Source organism: Protopterus annectens, chromosome 16.part0 (genome assembly GCF_019279795.1).
Source record: "Protopterus annectens isolate FY-2018-M chromosome 16.part0, PAN1.0, whole genome shotgun sequence".
Lineage (NCBI taxonomy): Eukaryota > Metazoa > Chordata > Ceratodontiformes > Protopteridae > Protopterus > Protopterus annectens.
The window spans coordinates 69,740,688-69,753,946 of record NC_056750.1 but is presented as its reverse complement, the minus strand read 5'-3'; the positions used below and the strand labels follow the sequence as shown (position 1 = coordinate 69,753,946).

Genomic DNA, 13,259 nt, shown 5'->3' with positions numbered 1-13,259 from the left:
GCTCATTATGCTTTCAATGTTTTAGTGATTTATGGTAATGATAGAACGTTTCTGCTCATTATGCTTTCAATGTTTTGGTGATTTATGGTAATGATAGAATGTTTCTGCTCATTATGCTTTCAATATTTTAGTGTTTCTGCTCATTATGCTTTCAATGTTTTAGTGATTTATGGTAATGAGAGAATGTTTCTGCTCATTATGCTTTCAATGTTTTAGTGATTTATGGTAATGAGAGAATGTTTCTGCTCATTATGCTTTCAATGTTTTAGTGATTTATGGTCATGATAGAATGTTTCTGCTCATTATGCTTTCAATATTTTAGTGTTTCTGCTCATTATGCTTTCAATGTTTTAGTGATTTATGGTAATGATAGAATGTTTCTGCTCATTATGCTTTCAATGTTTTAGTGATTTATTGTAATGATAGAATGTTTCTGCTCATTATGCTTTCAATGTTTTAGTGATTTATGGTAATGAGAGAATGTTTCTGCTCATTATGCTTTCAATGTTTTAGTGATTTATGGTAATGAGAGAATGTTTCTGCTCATTATGCTTTCAATGTTTTAGTGATGTATGGTAATGATAAAATGTTTCTGCTCATTATGCTTTCAATGTTTTAGTGATTTATGGTAATGATAGAATGTTTCTGCTCATTATGCTTTCAATGTTTTAGTGATTTATGGTAATGATAGAATGTTTCTGCTCATTATGCTTTCAATGTTTTAGTGATTTATGGTAATGATAGAATGTTTCTGCTCATTATGCTTTCAATGATTTAGTGATTTATGGTAATGAGAGAATGTTTCTGCTCATTATGCTTTCAATGTTTTAGTGATTTATGGTAATGAGAGAATGTTTCTGCTCATTATGCTTTCAATGTTTTAGTGATTTATGGTAATGAGAGAATGTTTCTGCTCATTATGCATTCAATGTTTTAGTGATTTATGGTAATGATAGAATGTTTCTGCTCATTATGCTTTCAATGTTTTAGTGATTTATGTTAATGAGAGAATGTTTCTGCTCATCATGCTTTCAATGTTTTAGTGATTTATGGTAATGAGAGAATGTTTCTGCTCATCATGCTTTCAATGTTTTAGTGATTTATGGTAATGAGAGAATGTTTCTGCTCATCATGCTTTCAATGTTTTAGTGATTTATCGTAATGAGAGAATGTTTCTGCTCATTATGCTTTCAATATTTTAGTGTTTCTGCTCAATATGCTTTCAATGTTTTAGTGATTTATGGTAATGAGAGAATGTTTCTGCTCATTATGCTTTCAATGTTTTAGTGATTTATGGTAATGAGAGAATGTTTCTGCTCATTATGCATTCAATGTTTTAGTGATTTATGGTAATGACAGAATGTTTCTGCTCATTATGCTTTCAATGTTTTAGTGATTTATGTTAATGAGAGAATGTTTCTGCTCATCATGCTTTCAATGTTTTAGTGATTTATGGTAATGAGAGAATGTTTCTGCTCATCATGCTTTCAATGTTTTAGTAATTTATGGTAATGAGAGAATGTTTCTGCTCATCATGCTTTCAATGTTTTAGTGATTTATGGTAATGAGAGAATGTTTCTGCTCATTATGCTTTCAATATTTTAGTGTTTCTGCTCAATATGCTTTCAATGTTTTAGTGATTTATGGTAATGAGAGAATGTTTCTGCTCATTATGCTTTCAATGTTTTAGTGATTTATGGTAATGAGAGAATGTTTCTGCTCATTATGCTTTCAATGTTTTAGTGATTTATGGTAATGAGAGAATGTTTCTGCTCATTATGCTTTCAATGTTTTAGTGATTTATGGTCATGATAGAATGTTTCTGCTCATTATTGCTTTCAATATTTAGTGTTTCTGCTCGTTATGCTTTCAATGTTTTAGTGATGTATGGTAATGATAGAATGTTTCTGCTCATTATGCTTTCAATGTTTTAGTGATTTATGGTAATGAGAGAATGTTTCTGCTCATTATGCTTTCAATGTTTTAGTGATTTATGGTAATGAGAGAATGTTTCTGCTCATTATGCTTTCAATGTTTTAGTGATTTATGGTAATGAGAGAATGTTTCTGCTCATTATGCTTTCAATGTTTTAGTGATTTATGGTAATGAGAGAATGTTTCTGCTCATTATGCTTTCAATGTTTTAGTGATTTATGGTAATGAGAGAATGTTTCTGCTCATTATGCTTTCAATGTTTTAGTGATTTATGGTAATGAGAGACTGTTTCTGCTCATTATGCTTTCAATGTTTTAGTGATTTATGGTAATGATAGAATGTTTCTGCTCATTATGCTTTCAATGTTTTAGTGATTTATGGTAATTATAGAATGTTTCTGCTCATTATGCTTTCAATGTTTTAGTGATTTATGGTAATGATAGAATGTTTCTGCTCATTATGCTTTCGATGTTTTGGTGATTTATGGTAATGAGGGAATGTTTCTGCTGATTATGCTTTCAATGTTTTAGTGATTTATGGTAATGAGAGAATGTTTCAGCTCATTATGCTTTCAATGTTTTAGTGATTTATGGTAATGAGAGAATGTTTCTGCTCATTATGCTTTCAATATTTTAGTGTTTCTGCTCATTATGCTTTCAATGTTTTAGTTATTTATGGTAATGAGAGAATGTTTCTGCTCATTATGCTTTCAATGTTTTAGTGATGTATGGTAATGATAGAATGTTTCTGCGCATTATGCTTTCAATGTTTTAGTGATTTATGGTCATGATAGAATGTTTAGGCTCATTATGCTTTCAATATTTTAGTGTTTCTGCTCATTAGGCTTTCAATGTTTTAGTGATTTATGGTAATGATAGAATGTTTCTGCTCATTATGCTTTCAATGTTTTAGTGATTTATGGTAATGATAGAATGTTTCTGCTCAACATGCTTTCAATGTTTTAGTGATTTATGGTAATGATAGAATGTTTCTGCTCATTATGCTTTCAATGTTTTAGTGATTTATGGTAATGATAGAACGTTTCTGCTCATTATGCTTTCAATGTTTTGGTGATTTATGGTAATGATAGAATGTTTCTGCTCATTATGCTTTCAATGTTTTAGTGATTTACGGTAATGATAGAATGTTTCTGCTCATTATGCTTTCAATGTTTTAGTGATTTATGGTAATGATAGAAAGGTGATAAGATAAACACATTTACTGTCATAACCAGTATCATGGAAAACGTATAAATGAACTCTTATGTTCTTCAACTGTGTGCAGAAAAACTAAATAACCACTTTTAGGTAGGCCACTTTGCAAAATGTAGGCCTCCCTAATGACTAACATAGGTTCATATGTTGGTACTAGGCTATCAATTCTAGGGCCTACAGAGGCCTAGCCATACCAATTCCCTGGCTATTTCTTCCCACACTATTTACTTTCCTGGACCCGTCTAGCAGGGCGACTGACGTGATCCCCAGGGTGAATTTCCTTTCTCCCATCCAATCATCAAGGTTCCTTTTGAAGAGGGCCAAAGAGGCGCTCTGCTTGACATGTATGGGCAGTCTATTCCAGAGTCTGGGGAGTCTCTGGGTCAGGAACCTATCCCTCCAGCATGTTTTGTTTGACAAGGTTTAGATCCCTGGAGCATGGGGCTCTGAGGGATTGGGATTTCTTTAAGTGTAGCATGTCCAACAGCTCTGGGTTTGACATGGCCTTGTATGTTATGCAGAGATCACCTCAGAGTAGATGATATGCGACAGAGTATAGCTGGAGTTTAAGGCGGTTAGCATAGGGCATCTGCTTTAGGCCTGTGATTTTTTTTAGTGAGGTATTTCTGCAGCCTTTCCAGTTCTTGCAGATATCTTGGGAGGTACACACCAAATGCGGCATTGTATTCTATAATGGGTCTAATGAGGGATGAGTGCAGTGGGACAATGACCTCCTTTTTTCTGGATGAAAAGCCCTTAGTGATGAGGTGTGCCACATAAAAGGATTTCCTCACTGTTGTGGCGATGTGGTTACTGAAGGTGAGACCACTGTCCACCTGTGTCCCCAAGTCTCTTATCGCACTTTCGGTGTTTAGTGTACTGCCACCTATGTGGTAATTCACGGGTACATGTTTTTCCCAAACAGGATAAAGTACAGTTGTGTATACCTACCATAAATGTAGATGTTCGAGTGTCTTCACTGTTGCAGTCATAACTGTAGGGTACTCCTGCCGGCAGGCAGCCCGTGGTCGGACAGAATATTAAAGTCTGGGTCCGGCGTCAGCTGTATCAGCAAGTGCCCTGACATCAGAACGCATGGGTATAAGGCTGACAGCCGACGCCATCTTCTCCAGCCTTTCTAGCCCCTGATGTCAGAAGCTCCCCTAAAACCAAAAGGTGTCCCAAGGGAAACACAAATACACCAGAAAGGTAGTGAAAATGGAAACACAGTAAGCAAAAAGAAATAAGAGGGGTCTGGAGGGAGGGAAACACCGACTGCAACAGTGAAGACACTCGAACATCTACATTTATGGTAGGTATACACAACTGTACTATGTTCTTCGTGTTTCACTGTTGCAGTCATAACTGTAGGGTAGAATCCCAAAGCTGAGAACACGGGAGGAGGTTATGAAGAAGAAGGAGCAGCTAGAAGACCCTGCAAAACAGCAGAGGCAAAGCCTGCCCTAGACTTAGAGAACAAAGGGAGGTTATAGTGCTTTGAAAAGGTATGCACAGAGCTCCAAGTGGCAGCCTCCAGAATGTCCTTGGTAGGAACTCCTCTGAGAAAGGCTGCTGAAGTGGCAGCTGCTCTAGTAGAATGAGTCATGACGGTACCTGGAATCTGTTTTCCATAAAGAGAGTAACAATATCTTATTCCATGAGCAATCCATTTGGAAATAGTTTGCTTAGAAATAGCTTTACCTAGAGAACTGGAAGCAAATGAGATAAGCAATTGATCTGATTTTCTGAAATCTTTAGTCTTGTCCAGGTAAAAACGAAGTTGCCTGTGTACGTCCAATGAATGCAAGATCCTTATTTTGGGGTTTTGGGAAAAAGGTAGGAAGGTGAATAGTCTGATTTAGAGCCACTCTAGAAACTACCTTAGGCATAAAAGTAGGATTGGTCCTCAGGGAAACTCTGTCCTGATGGAAGATGAGGTATGGTTCCACGGCCATGAGGGCTTGTAACTCAGACACCCTTCTGGCAGAAGTCAAGGCCAACAAGATAGCTGTCTTCCAGGATAAGAACTTAATATCCGCAGAGGCAGCAGGCTCAAAAGGAGGCAAAGTAAGCTTCTCCAAGACATAGTTGAGATCCCAAGGAGGGACAGGAGGAGATCTAGGAGGTCTTAAATTATTAGCTCCTCTCAGAAATTGTCTCACCAGCTGGTGGGAAAAAATGGGAGGATCACAATTGAAATGAGCCGAAATAGCAGAAGCATGAATTTTAATGGAGGAAAAGGAAAGGCCTTTAATCAAAAGGTCTGAGAAATAAAGTAAAACAGAGGGAATATCAGGTAATAAAGGATCAGAGCCACGATCCTGCATCCAAATACAAAATCTTTTCCATTTAGAAGCATAAGATTTCCTTGTACTAGGACGCCTAGCTTCCAAAAGAATATCCAAAACTTGTTTAGGAAGAGAAGAAGGAATCAATTGCCTTTGATGAGCCAAGCTGCCGGGCAGAGGGTCTTGATTTGAGAGTGAAATACCCAAACCTGATGCTGGGACAGTAGATAATGGGTCAGAGGAAGACTCCAAGGGGGTTCCAAGCAAAGGTGCAGTAGAGTTGGGTACCAAAACTGACGAGGCCAATTTGGAGCTATCAAAATGATCAGTCTGGGTTTGTCCAGCTTTATCTTTAGCAATACCAGAGGCAGAAGAGGAGGGAAGGCATATCCCGAAAGATTCCTCCAGCTGAAGGACAGGGCATCCACTTTCCAAGCTGTCTTGTGGAAGGACCTGGTGCAAAAGAGAGGCAACTGATGGTTGAGATGGATCTATCTGAGGACAGCCCCAAACTGCAGTTATCTTGCTGAATAAGTTGGGGTCCAACATCCATTCGTGAGGATCCAAAATGTTTCTGCTTAGACTGTCTGCTAAGAGATTCTGTTTTCCTGGAATGAACTGTGCCTGAAGATCCAGATTCAAATTTAGGGCTGTGTCCCATAAAGTCATGGCAAGTCTGCAAAGGGGGTAAAGAGTGAGAGCCCCCTTGCTTGTTTATGTACCACATGACTGTGGTATTGTCTGTTTGAATTAGCAGAGGTCCTGGCTTCAAAAGAGTCTGGAAAGCTAGAAGAGCATTTCTGACTGCTAACATTTCTTTCAAGTTGATGTGCCATAGAAGGTGTTTGTTTGTCCAAGAACCCTGTTGGCATTTGTCTAGAAAATGAGCTCCCCAAGCATAATCCGAGGCGTCCGTGGTTATGATCTGAGTAGGTTGAGGTAGTCGAAAGGGCTTTCCTTCGTTCAAAACGCACTCCCTGGACCACCAAAAGAATTCCTTCTGGAGGCAGGGAATCAGTGGAATCATTGTATCCAGACTGTGGCAATGCTGAGACCATACACTCTTTAGGTACCATAGAAGTTTCCTGATGTGAAGCCTCGCATTTGGAATCAACAGGATGCAAGAGGCCATGTAGCCCAAAGCCTGCAGGAATTTTTTTGCAGTGAGCCGAGTCAATGTTGCCAAGGTCTTGAAGATTGAAGCCAGCTGTAACTGTTTTTCTGGAGTAAGGAAGGCCATCTGTAAACTTGTGTCTAGAAGAGCTCCCAAAAAGGTCATTCATTGAGAAGGAATCAAATCTGACTTTTTTGTGTTCACTGGGAATCCCAGTAGTAGGAGAAGACGTTGAACAAAATGCAGGTGTTGAAGTAAAAGGTCTTTGCTGTCTGCCTGAATTAGACAGTCGTCCAGATAGGGGTAAATCTGAATCCCCTGAAGTCTGCAGTAAGCTACTACTGGAGCCAGGCATTTGGTAAAAACTCTGGGCGCAGTAGATAAGCCAAATGGCAGTACAGAGAATTGGAAGCGTCTCGAGCCTGCCTTGAATATGAGGTACTTTCTGCATTGTTGCCTTATGGGGACGTGTAAGTAAGCCTCTTTTAAGTCCAATGTTACCATCCAAGCATCTTGTGAGAGCATTGGAAGAAGTTGTTGAAGTGTAAGCATCTTGAATTTTGGAATAAGTTGTTGAAGTGTAAGCATCTTGAATTTTGGAATTTCCAAAAAGGTGTTTAATATTGAGAGTTCCAGAATAGGTCTCCAGGAGTTTTGTTTTCTTGGGACCAGAAAAAGTCTTGAGTAAAAACCTTTCCCCACCTCTAGAGGTGGAACAGGTTCTATGGCTCTTAAGGCTAATAAAGCGTTCACTTGATTTAAGGCCTCTGTCCATTGAAGTTTTGGCAGATCTGGCCAGCCGGAAGGCCTTGGCAGAGTGTGAAAGTGGAATCTGTAGCCTTTCAAAATCACGTCTAACACCCATTTGTCCTGGGTAATGTGAGTCCAATTTTGGTAAAAAAGAGAAAGTTTTCCTCCGAGAGGGGCATCCAGGTAGAGAGGACCTGAAGCCCAACAGAGGGAGTCATTGGGTCTGCTTTCTTTGGGTTTGATGTCTGTCTTCTCCCCTTCTAGGGAAAGAAGCAGTCCACTGTCTAGATCTGTAAGAGGCCTGAGCCTGCGCCCGACCTCTGGAGCATCTATATCTTCCCCTTTGAGGCCTGTCAGAAGTGGGAAAAGACCAATTTTTGGAGGGCCAATTTCTGGAAAATCTAGGAGGCTGCACTTGCAAAAAATCTTTTACAGTCTGCATAGACTTGGCTTTTTCTTCCATCTTTTTAATAACCTCCTCAGCCTTAGAACCAAATAAGACATCATGCTGAACAGGGGCATCTAGCAATTTAGCCTTAACTTGTTCAGGTAAATTCTGCTCACGAAGCCAAGCATGTCTCCTGATAACAGTACCAGAGGCAGCAGCCATGCAAGAAGCCTCTAATGCATCAAAACCACAATGTAAACTATGTTTGCTAACTTGTTCAGTTGCATGCAACACATCCTGTAATTCCTTGTCCTCAGCACATGCAGGAAAGGTAGAAAGCCTTTGTTTTAAAACAGATAAAATAAACTGTTGATATTTAAACATGTGAAACTGGCAATTTAAATCTCTAATAGAAAGGGTAGCTGAAGTATAAACCTTTTTGCCCCACCTGTCCAAGGCACGAGAATCCTTTTCAGAGGGGATAGGATTCTTAGAGGAGGCGGCCTTAGCAGCCTTGGAACCCTGCAAAATAGTTTCAGGATCAGCAGAAAGGTTCTTAAATAAAAATTGATGGGAATCAGGGACCCTGTAAAATCTGTCAGGCTTAGAAGGAGCAGGCGGCATGGAATCAGGATTCAAGTTAGCCTCAGAGAAGGCATCATCCACAATGTCAAGCACAGGAGGAATAGCTAAAGGCCTGTGTTGAGGGAGAAGAAGAAATTCACCAAGTCTCTTTTTGGAAGCAGAATAATCCTGACCTTCCCAATGAAAATGCTCCCTCATCTCATGCAAGGTTTCCCCAAAAGAGAAATCTTCAGGGGGAGAGGCAGAGGGAACAGAATCCTCAGCATCCGAATCCTCATAAGGAGGAAAAGAGTAATCCTGATCAGAGGAAGAAACAGAAGATACAGAAGCCTGATCAGAGGAATCATAAGGGATATCCTGTCTAGGCCTTTTCTCAGGAAGAGGGTGAAAGCCCCTAATCATAGTTAATAAATCCTCAGCCATCTGTAGTAATTGCTTCGGAGTCTTAGGAGCTGAATCCGAAGAAGCTTGAGCAGAAAGTCTGGGTTTAACAGGAGTCTTTGACTTAGCCTTTGTCTTTGTGGAAATAGTAATATGTGAAGGCCTGAAAACTCCCTCAGAAGCCGGTACCTGCACAGCGGTTCCGGACCCATCTGAAGGAGCGACGTCTGAAGGTCCTGCAGCAGACAAATTACTAGGCCTAGATGGCTCCCCATGGGAGTCCGTGTCGGCCATCGGTTCTGAAGTGGCGGACAACAGGGGCTGCAAAAGCGCCTCACTGACGACCGCCAAACCCGAAGCTGGCTCCGGCTGCAAAGTATCCTGTTTGGACCTCGGAGGCCTGTCCTTGTCTTTGCGTTTCTTCTGTATTCCGGTAGTTGGTAAAGTATCCGACGACATCCTATAATTAAATCGTCTACTGAAGTAATTCAAGGCCCAATTGTACCTACGCTTGATAGTGCGAGAATTAAACCTGGCACAGAACCGACAGCAAGAAATGTCGTGGTCAGGGCCTAGGCAAGGTAGACAGTAAGAGTGGAAATCTTTATGAGGTATTTGTTTCCCACACGATACACAATTATTAACTTTTTCTGACATCGGAGGAGCAAGAAAAAGGTTTCCCCAACAGGGTACTTAGCTTTGAGAAGAGAAGTAGAAAACTTCAGACCGACGACAATCACACCACGTTGTCTTGAAAATGCCAACCAACAACTAGTGAACTGCTTTGCACCGCACGGCAAGAAAGACTGGAGAAGATGGCGTCGGCTGTCAGCCTTATACCCATGCGTTCTGACGTCAGGGCACTTGCTGATACAGCCGACGCCGGACCCAGACTTTGATATTCTGGCCGACCTCGGGCTGCCTGCTGGCAGGAGTACCCTACAGTTATGACTGCAACAGTGAAACACGAAGAACATCTATACATTTCTTGGCACTGAGCTTGAGCCCATGGCTCTGGCACCAAGCATCTGTGTCTGTAAGGCCCTTTTGTAGAGTATCCACACAATTTAGGGATTCAATAATGGCTCCCAGTTTGCAGTCATCTGCGAACTTTGTTAGCCATAGTCTTAGTGTTGGCCTATACTTCAGAGAAGTAGATTCCAAACAAGAGAGGTCCCAGGACTGAACCCTGAGGTACTCCACTTGTCTGGAGCTGGATTTGGATCAGCTACTTTTACAGTGTGGGTTCTGTCAGTAAGTCAGTTGGCAACCCATTGAGTGACGTAGGGATTAATGCCCAGCTTTGTAAGTTTATCTATGACTCCAGAGTGGAGGATGGTGTCAAAGGCCTTGGTGAGGTCCAGACAGGCTGTGTGGACTGCCTTACCATCATCCACAGCCCTGGAGACTGATTCGAAGATTCAATCAGGTTCAGGAGACAAGATCGGCAGTTCACGAACACAATCTGGGTGGGGCCCAGTGTTTTAAGGTTGCCAATGTCTTTGTTTATAAGTTCCATGATAATACTTTCCATGGCCTTGCAGATCAGGCTCGTCAGACAAAATTAATAAACTTCATCTTATTTCACATCATTACAAACATAGGAAATACAAACAAATTTAAAAAGGATTGAGTTAACGTAGTTTTTGTCATCTGCTAGCAACAAGCACAACCCAAGTCAATGTAGGTACGTGCTAAACTATCTGTGAACTGAGACAGAACCTTGACCTTGGTCTACTACATTAAGGTGTAGATTTTTGTTACACACAGGTACAAGAAAAAATGCTTTCAGCTCACAACTACAAACTAGGGAACACTGTTCTCTCACTCTAGCTGTACTTGTTCTCCAGAAAGAGCTGTGCACAACCTACAAAAGATATAAAGAAAATGACTTGGCAGTAAACACAAAATAAATATGTTTCTAGATTATTTATATAGTTTCACATGATTCACAAGCAAACATCTGAAGTATACAGTTACACAAAGGTCTGTAATTGATGGGTGTCTGCCTGCCTGAGCACAGCTGACTGCCCCGCTCACCTGCGAGCATCTGCCCACCTGCCTGTCTATGTTTAAATTCTTGGTTCCTGCATCCCACAGTTGTTACAGTATAAAGGAAACAACTGACTGTAGTAAATAGAAGCATAATCACATGAGACAGGTTCTTTGGGTACAATCCTTGGTTTTCTTGCTTTGTTGACTACTGACAGAGTGTCTATTACTTTGGTGTAAAGAGTACAACATGAAGTCTACAAGTTTAATGTTAGCATTTTAACTTTGACTTCATCTTGCATTTAGCTTGTTATTCGCAGGCACGTCAGTGTGCAATGAAGTGTTGGACTACAACAGAGTCTGTCTGGCACTTGGTGCAGATGAGTACGGCTACGAGCCGTTAACGAGTTGCTTCCTATAGGTCAGGGCTTCATTTCCTCAGTCTGCGTTAGTCTGCTGCTTCCTATAGGTCAGAGCTTCATTTCCTCAGTCTGCTGCTTCCTATGGGTCAGGGCTTCATTTCCTCAGTCTGCTGCTTCCTATAGGTCAGGGCTTCATTTCCTCAGTCTGCTGCTTCCTATAGGTCAGAGCTTCATTTCCTCAGTCTCCGTTAGTCTGCTGCTTCCTATAGGTCAGGGCTTCATTTCCTCAGTCTGCTGCTTCCTATAGGTCAGGGCTTCATTTCCTCAGTCTGCGGCTTCCTATAGGTCAGGGCTTCATTTCCTCAGTCTGCTGCTTCCTATAGGTCAGGGCTTCATTTCCTCAGTCTGCTGCTTCCTATAGGTCAGGGCTTCATTTCCTCAGTCTTCATTAGTCTGCTGCTTCCTATAGGTCAAGGCTTCATTTCCTCAGTCTGCTGCTTCCTATAGGTCAGGGCTTCATTTCCTCAGTCTTCGTTAGTCTGCTGCTTCCTATAGGTCAGGGCTTCATTTCCTCAGTCTTCATTAATCTGCTGCTTCCTATAGGTCAGGGCTTCATTTCCTCAGTCTGCGTTAGTCTGCTGCTTCCTATAGGTCAGGGCTTCATTTCCTCAGTCTGCTGCTTCCTATAGGTCAGGGCTTCATTTCCTCAGTCTTCGTTAGTCTGCTGCTTTCTATAGGTCAGGGCTTCATTTCCTCAGTCTGCTGCTTCCTATAGGTCAGGGCTTCATTTCCTCAGTCTGCATTAGTCTGCTGCTTCCTATAGGTCAGGGCTTCATTTTCTCAGTCTGCTGCTTCCTATAGGTCAGGGCTTCATTTCCTCAGTCTGCTGCTTCCTATAGATCAGGGCTTCATTTCCTCAGTCTTCGTTAGTCTGCTGCTTCCTATAGGTCAGGGCTTCATTTCCTCAGTCTGCTGCTTCCTATAGGTCAGGGCTTCATTTCCTCAGTCTGCGTTAGTCTGCTGCTTCCTATAGGTCAGGGCTTCATTTCCTCAGTCTGCGTTAATCTGCTGCTTCCTATAGGTCAGGGCTTCATTTCCTCAGTCTTCGTTAGTCTGCTGCTTCCTATAGGTCAGGGCTTCATTTCCTCAGTCTGCTGCTTCCTATAGGTCAGGGCTTCATTTCCTCAGTCTTCGTTAGTCTGCTGTGAGAATACTAAATAGTGTTCCTAGGTAACCCATGAAAAGGTACACGTGTCCAGTGGGCTGTCACAGGCTGTAAGCAAATGTGTTGCACCTTACGTCTTGAATCCCTGCACCCTTCATACAGGTGCTAATTAGTACTTCACTAAGACTTACAGCAAGTCTCCTGTAGTTTAATGGCTTTCCAGATGCACTTTCAATAAATGTATATTTCAAAGAAGAAAATGTTTGTGCCATGTATGCTTTTAACAGAACAGATGTTTAATAAACAAAACAGAAACTATCAGTGTTTTTTATATAAAAATTGAAATAAAAGTTTTAAATGAAATCCAAATTTCTGTGATCATTATAAACTAAAGAAAACTATGCACACTGACAGATTTGAACTGTGTGTTATGTTAAGATACAAGACATAATGAAGTAATGGGGTATTTGTATGGCTGGAGGGGGGACTGGTCCATTATCCTGCCTAGGGCCCCATTTGGCCGCAATCTGGCTCAGTACACAAATGATGTTTGTCAAAAAAACTTTCTGATAATATTTTCATTATCCTGAATGACTTTAAACACACTGCAGTAATGAAACAACTAAATGTTCCATGGCAACCTGTTTGAAAAAACTTGTCCATACAGCCATGACATAAGTGCCAGTTTTAAGGGGAGGGGTTTCTGGCCAAGGTTCATGGGAAATGGCCTCCTGTTTTATGAATTATGTCTTGCATTATTTCACTTCCACCTAAATCTCGCAACTTAAATGCACTGGCAAGAGGAATGGCAGATGTCACCTTGGTTTATAGTCTCACTGACACAAATCACATGTAGAAAGCAACCCTGTTATGCTGCATTCTACTACCAGAGGTTTTTATCGAAGTCTCCATTGGTAACTGAAAACTACTGCCTTAAGGTTGAGAGGGTGATGCGATTCCAGTCATGCCATACCGACAACCAGTGCCAGTGTCTCAACATCTAACATTTCAGCTGAGCACCAAAAAGCTATCTTTGTAGGCAAGTCAGCTACACCTGTGCAACTAAATTCTTGGCTGTGAGACAGA

General features: G+C 41.0%; 1 protein-coding gene across 1 annotated transcript in view; it reads right to left on the bottom strand.

Annotated features, from left to right (window-relative positions):
* The window catches only part of LOC122790731 (ubiquitin carboxyl-terminal hydrolase CYLD-like), an 855,039-nt gene that overhangs the window by 649,769 nt on the left and 192,011 nt on the right, over positions 1 to 13,259 (bottom strand). The window lies entirely within an intron of this gene.